Source organism: Mustela nigripes, chromosome 2, assembly GCF_022355385.1.
Source record: "Mustela nigripes isolate SB6536 chromosome 2, MUSNIG.SB6536, whole genome shotgun sequence".
Lineage (NCBI taxonomy): Eukaryota > Metazoa > Chordata > Mammalia > Carnivora > Mustelidae > Mustela > Mustela nigripes.
In genome coordinates this window covers 206,915,826-206,921,825 of record NC_081558.1, presented here as the reverse complement: position 1 = coordinate 206,921,825, position 6,000 = coordinate 206,915,826, and positions in this window count along the sequence as shown.

The window sequence follows — 6,000 nt, the reverse complement described above, 5'->3', positions numbered from 1 at the left end:
CTCCTCTCTCTCTCTATCTCTCTGCCTGCCTCTATGCCTACTTGTGATCTCTGTCTGTCAAGTAAATAAATAAAATGTTTAAAAAAAAAAAAAGAAGAAGAAGAAGAAGAAACACCCATTTCCAAAACAAAAGTGAAGAAAGTACCCATTTGTTTCTTTCACATCAGTGATGTTGTTCATGCTCACACAGAAGAGTTGACCAGAATTTTTGTATGCATAAATCACATGCAAATAGTTAATGCTTTCATTGCGCTTACTTGGTACCAGAGTGTACAGGGTGTCTTATATATATTAACTAATTCATCTCATTTACCCTATTACCCCCAAATTCCTATTTTGCAGATGGTTCTGGATTTGATGCGTCTTCAATCGCACCATGCTAAATGGCAAGAGTGACAAAAGAACGTGTTTCCTGCCTCCCATGTGGAGTTTGTTCTGATGGCCCCGGCTAGCCCTTCATCTTTGGAGGATGGAACTAACAGGTGCTTTGTGAATGGACCAGATGTGGGAGGTGAGGGAAGAGTGTGGTCCAGGATGATGCTCAGGTTGGGGCATCTGAGAGGCCCTTTACTACGTTAGAGGGCGTAGGAGAAGCTGGTCTGGGGCACGAGATTATTTGTTTTGAATACAACGGGTTAGTGCGGACCTTCTGTGGGGCTCCATAGGCATGTCTAAAACTCCAGAGAAGGTTCTGTTCCGAACAGAGAATTGATGAGTGATGTGGATTTTGTGAGGTCCCATTTTGATAGGTCCCATCATGATTCCATAAACCCTCAGGCACAACATTCCCCCAGCTGTCCCTCTGTGAAAGTCTATGTCGGGAGGACACCAGAATGTCTACCTGCTTCAGGATCTGCCTTTCCGGAATGGGCATGTCAGTCACTTCGTGTGATAGGATACGGATTCCTCTCCTCTCCGCCTCTAAGCATCCTGAAGTTTCCACCCAAAATGTCACCTCCTAACATCCTCTATTCTGGATGTCACAAGACTTTGCAGAGTTGACTTCCCTGTCGTGCCCAAGGCTTCACGTCAAGTCCAGATTTGCCAGGCTTCCCAGCCTGGTGACAGAGAGCGGGGCCCTTAACCAGTAGAGCAATTAATAGCGTCTCCTCCAAAATTCACATCCACCTGCAACTTCAGAACATGACCTCATGTGGAAATAGGAGTTTTTTAGATGTAATTAATTTCAGATGGCTCTAAGTTCAATGACTAGTATCTTAATACAAGCAGGCCACATGAAAGCACACAGGGAAGAAGGCCACGTGAAGACGGAACAGACATCAAGGAGAATAGGACACCAGAGCCAAAGAATGCCAATCTCTGCCTAGAACCACCAGAAGCTGGAAGAGGCAAGGAAGGATCCTGCCCTAGAAACTTCAGAGAGAGCTTGGCCTTGCTTTCAAACTTCCCTTCTCCAGAACCGTGAGGGGATTAATTTCTATAGTTTGAAGGCACCAAGTTTGTGGTGACTTTTCACCGCAGTCCTAAGAAACTAAGCCAGGTCAGTGGGGTGAGAAGACATACCACCCCCGCGTGTGATACGGCATGTGCAAATGGACAGTGGCTGGGAGATACGTGACAGCAGGACTCTGACCCACCACCTCTGCGGTAACCAGACTCTGAAGTCAAGCCGCAATCAGCCCAAATGATTAGGGCTTGGTCAGTGACTCCCCCCAGTTTTGCCCCTCCTTCCAAATCAGAATCAACCAGAAAAGTCTAATATGCTCCCCGAACCAGTCATGTAGGATGCCCCCCTTCTAGTTTGCCTGCTTCCAGCTTGCCCAGGACAACAGCCACTCAGCAGGGCACACCTGAACTCTCCCCTTTATCCCGCTGTAAAGCTTTCCCACTCCTCTGCCCGCTGCTGAGTCTCTGCTGAACACAAGGGATGGTTCTGACCCCTTCGCTGCAGCAAGCTCTGAGAACTGCCTCTGTTCTCATCAGATGCTCTTCGTTATTTCCATACCTGCGATTTGTGGGCATGGACTGCTGGGGCCACCATAACAAAATGTCATGACTTTGGTGGTTTAAACCACAGAGATTTATTTTCTCACTGTTCTGGAGGCTGAAGATCAAAGCTGGCAGATCTGGGGACTCTCTCTTGGGCAGACAGATGGCAGCCTTCTCGCTGAGCTCACGTGGTCTTTCCTCTGTGTTCTTGCATCCCTGGGGTCTCTCTGTGTCATCAAATCTCCCCTTCTTAGAATGACACCATCGAATCAGGTTAGGGCCCACCCTCCCAGCAGCCCTGTTCTGAACTTAATCACGTTTTCAAAGCCCCTATCTCTGAATGCATCTCCTGCAGTACTGGGGGTTCAGGGCTCAATATATGGACTTGGGGAGAACTCAGTTCAGCCCACAAGAGTGGAGAAGGTCAGCTGGAGGGAGACAGGTGTGTGAATGCTGTCTGGTCAGCCATACACCTGCCTCGTAAAAATGCCTTATCTGTGTGTAGCCTTTAGATGGTTTGTGTGTAATGATGTTGGAAGCTTGGGGCAACAAGATGTGAGTGAGGATACCGGCAGTTCAGAGTCGGCATTAGGACACAGAGAGGAGTCTGGGCCTCAGTGTCCTGGCCCAGTAGATGACTGTGAGAGGGAAGGAGCTGGGCCATGGTCCTGGCCCTACTTCTCATATAGTTGCCTCACATTCTTGCCAAATCTAAGGTCACCAAAGGTAAACAGCCAAATGGCTGTACATGCTTTTGACAGATGAGGACAATGGCTTCACCACACAACCAAGGTCATGATTACTTGTTTCCAGGGTGGCGAATAGACTTAGAGTAGCCGGAGGCAGTGCTTTGGCTGCCACGTGTGAAGGATGTTGGTACCCAAAGTTTGTGCCCTATTTATTTTCCAGGACCTTCATTTTTATGTTTAAAAAGTATTTGAGGGCTCATGCCTGAATTAGGGGAGTATTTCCCTTTCCCCTAAGTGCCCTTCAGCCATCCACTAATCTAAGTCATTTAACTCCTCTTGGCATTTACTCTCAATCCTACTCACTCATCATTCTATCCCCCACCCATCCACCCAACCTCCCACCTATTCACCACTATCCATCTACCATCCACCACCCAACCATTCACCACCTACCCATCCACCCACTACCTACCATCTACCAACCCATCTATTTGCCATCCATCCAACCACCCACCCATCCATCACCATCCATCTATCATCTATGCACTCATCTGTTCATCTCCCCAATGACCCATCCATCCATCCACTATCTACCATCTACCAACCCATCTATTTACTATGCATCCAACCCCCCATCCATCTGCCACCATCCATCATCCACCCACTCATCTGTTCATCTCTTCACCCACCTATCCATCCACTACCTACCACCCACCCATCTACCATCTACCTTCCACACACCCATGTATTTACCATCCACCCAACCACCCATCCACCTACCACTATCCATCTATCACCCACCCACTCATCCACTCATCTCTCCATCCACCCACCCTCCCGTCCATCCAACCATCCACATACCCACCACTATCCCTCTACCATCCATCCATCCATTATCTACCCACCCATCCACCCGCCTATTCATCCATTAATCCATTCATCTATGTGTTTAGATCACTGGGTATAAATACAAAGATGAGTGAAAGAGTGTCCTAGAGCCCTGGAGGACAGGGCAATATGTTGACAATGATCATAGTCAGTGCTCCAACGTGTATACCTAGGAGTACTCAAAGGAAGTCAAGACAACTTAGGCTTGGGAAGGTGGAGAGAGCACTATCTGTATCCTCTCCCTTCAAACACTCTTCACAGACCAATTTCCTTCTTTCTGTTATGATCATCACCATATCCACCCTGTGGACCAAAACTCTGAAAGGGGAGCAAGTAGACCCAACATCACAACATCCCCAAGCATCCCAGCCTTCAACTCTGGGCTCTTTGCCAGGGCTGGTGGGAAGAAAACTGACCTTGGAGGCGGGACATTGCCACCGACAAATTGGGAGTTCTTTAATGCACCGTTTCTCCATTTCGGTGTCAGATACATCATGTAAATCAATGTAAAATGAGGGAGGTAGGCTCTGACTTCTACCTTTCAAAATTATTCCCAGAACTATCCAAAGCAGAGAGGACGAGGGTTGGACTCGCAAGACTCACACTGATTTTGCATCTGAACACTTGACAGGTTAGTTGTAAGTTAAAAGAAAAATTAAACTTAAATTAGAGGGGAGTTATAGAAACTCCACTCCATGAAGTTGCTTTGTGCTTATTCTAAAAACTTACATTTTTTTTGGTGCTCTTTGAGGACTGCCCCAAATTCCAGGAGACTGAGGCTAGGGCTGGGTGACCACCCCCCACCTGCCAGGTCCCTGATTCTGTGGCTCGGACCCGAATGTTCTAAAAGTGAGAATTGTTCATGTAATTGAAGCGGTCATGGGTGGGAAGGACTCTGAATGGGCTCTTTGGAACTGATTCAGATGACACGATTCATCTTTCATGAAAGGGGACACTTGTCAAACCTGCGGTGACACGGCATCATTCAGGTGTGAGTAATGGCAGTGATTCATCTATGAGACAATGTCCCGCCTCGCATCTGCTCTAGATTTAGACTTGTTCTTTAGGACTTTCCACAAGCTCTTTATCAGCCACGAGAACCCATTTTTGAGAGGCCATTCACAGAGAGAAAGGGGACATGGCTTGAATGGAAAATGATTTGCGCTCCAGAGCCATGCTCCGTTCAGCAAGGATGAAGTCAGGGATGAATCTGAGGGTGGGGACTCCATCGCAGGGGCAGACTCCTGACAGGGACGGCTCTCCCGAAGCACCACCAGGTCTGTGGACAGCAGCCAACCCTGAAAATCCACTAAGAGCAATACAGGGAGCAAGGCCAGAGTCTCTCCCCACCTCCAAATTCCCTTAGCTTAAATCCTCACCCCAGGCCCTTTGCCTGGATCATTACTATGAATGATGACGCCTTCTGAGCACCTCTGAGCCCAGATATCACAAAAGAAGTTCTTTCTTTTGTGAAAAGAAAGGTGGCTCGTTCCTAAAACGAGTGCCTGCAGTGTGTGGCTGAAATCCTGATTGTGTGAATTGGGCAAACGACCTAAACTTACCTCGTCTGAGACAACACGGCCATTTACAAGGTTCTTGGGAAGGTACAACAGGAGGCCTGAGGGCCCAAGTCTGCAGTGGTCTGTCTTTATATGCCCACCAGGTAAGAATTGTTGTCACATGTTTCAAGGGCCGTAAAGAAAACAAACACCAAACTACAAACCCAAAAATGAATATACAACAGAGTATATTTCCCACCTGGAGAAATATACTGGAGTGTATTTATATAAATATACCGGGAGTATATTTACTACCTGGCCCTTTACAGAAAAAGTTTGTGCATCTCTGGATTAAAAGAAGAAATCAACTTGGAACTGGCTGGCACAGGGCCTGGCACACAGGGGACACTTGGGAAGGTAGGCTCTCACTGCCAAAAAAGAAAAGAAAAGAAAAGAAAAGAAAGGATATTCCAGGAGTGATTTAGTTATAAGAAAATGTAAATGGGATGCAGACACAAGAGAAAGTTTGTCAGATTTGTGGAGCATATAAAAATGTTCTTATCTGGCCTCCCCACTGTGTTGGTTCTCTAGGGCTGCCATGATGAAGAGCCATAGACCAGGCAGCTTAACAGAAACTTATTTCTCTTTAGTTCTAGAAGCTGGAAGTCCAGCTATCGGTGGGTTTGATTTCTCCTGAGGACTCTCTCCTTGGCTTGTGGATGGTTGTCTTCTTGCTGTGTCTCTCTCACGGTGTTTCCTCTGTCTGGTGTCCCTGTACGTGTCCAAATTTCTTCTCCTTGTAAGGACACTGGTCGGATTGGACTAGGTCTCACCCTAATGGTGGTCTTATTTTCACTCACCTCTTTAAAGGTTCAATCTCCAAAGACAACCACATACTGAAGTCCTGGGAGTGAAGGCTTTAATATATGAATTTGGGGGAGAATAATAATTCAACCCACAACACCCCCTCTTAA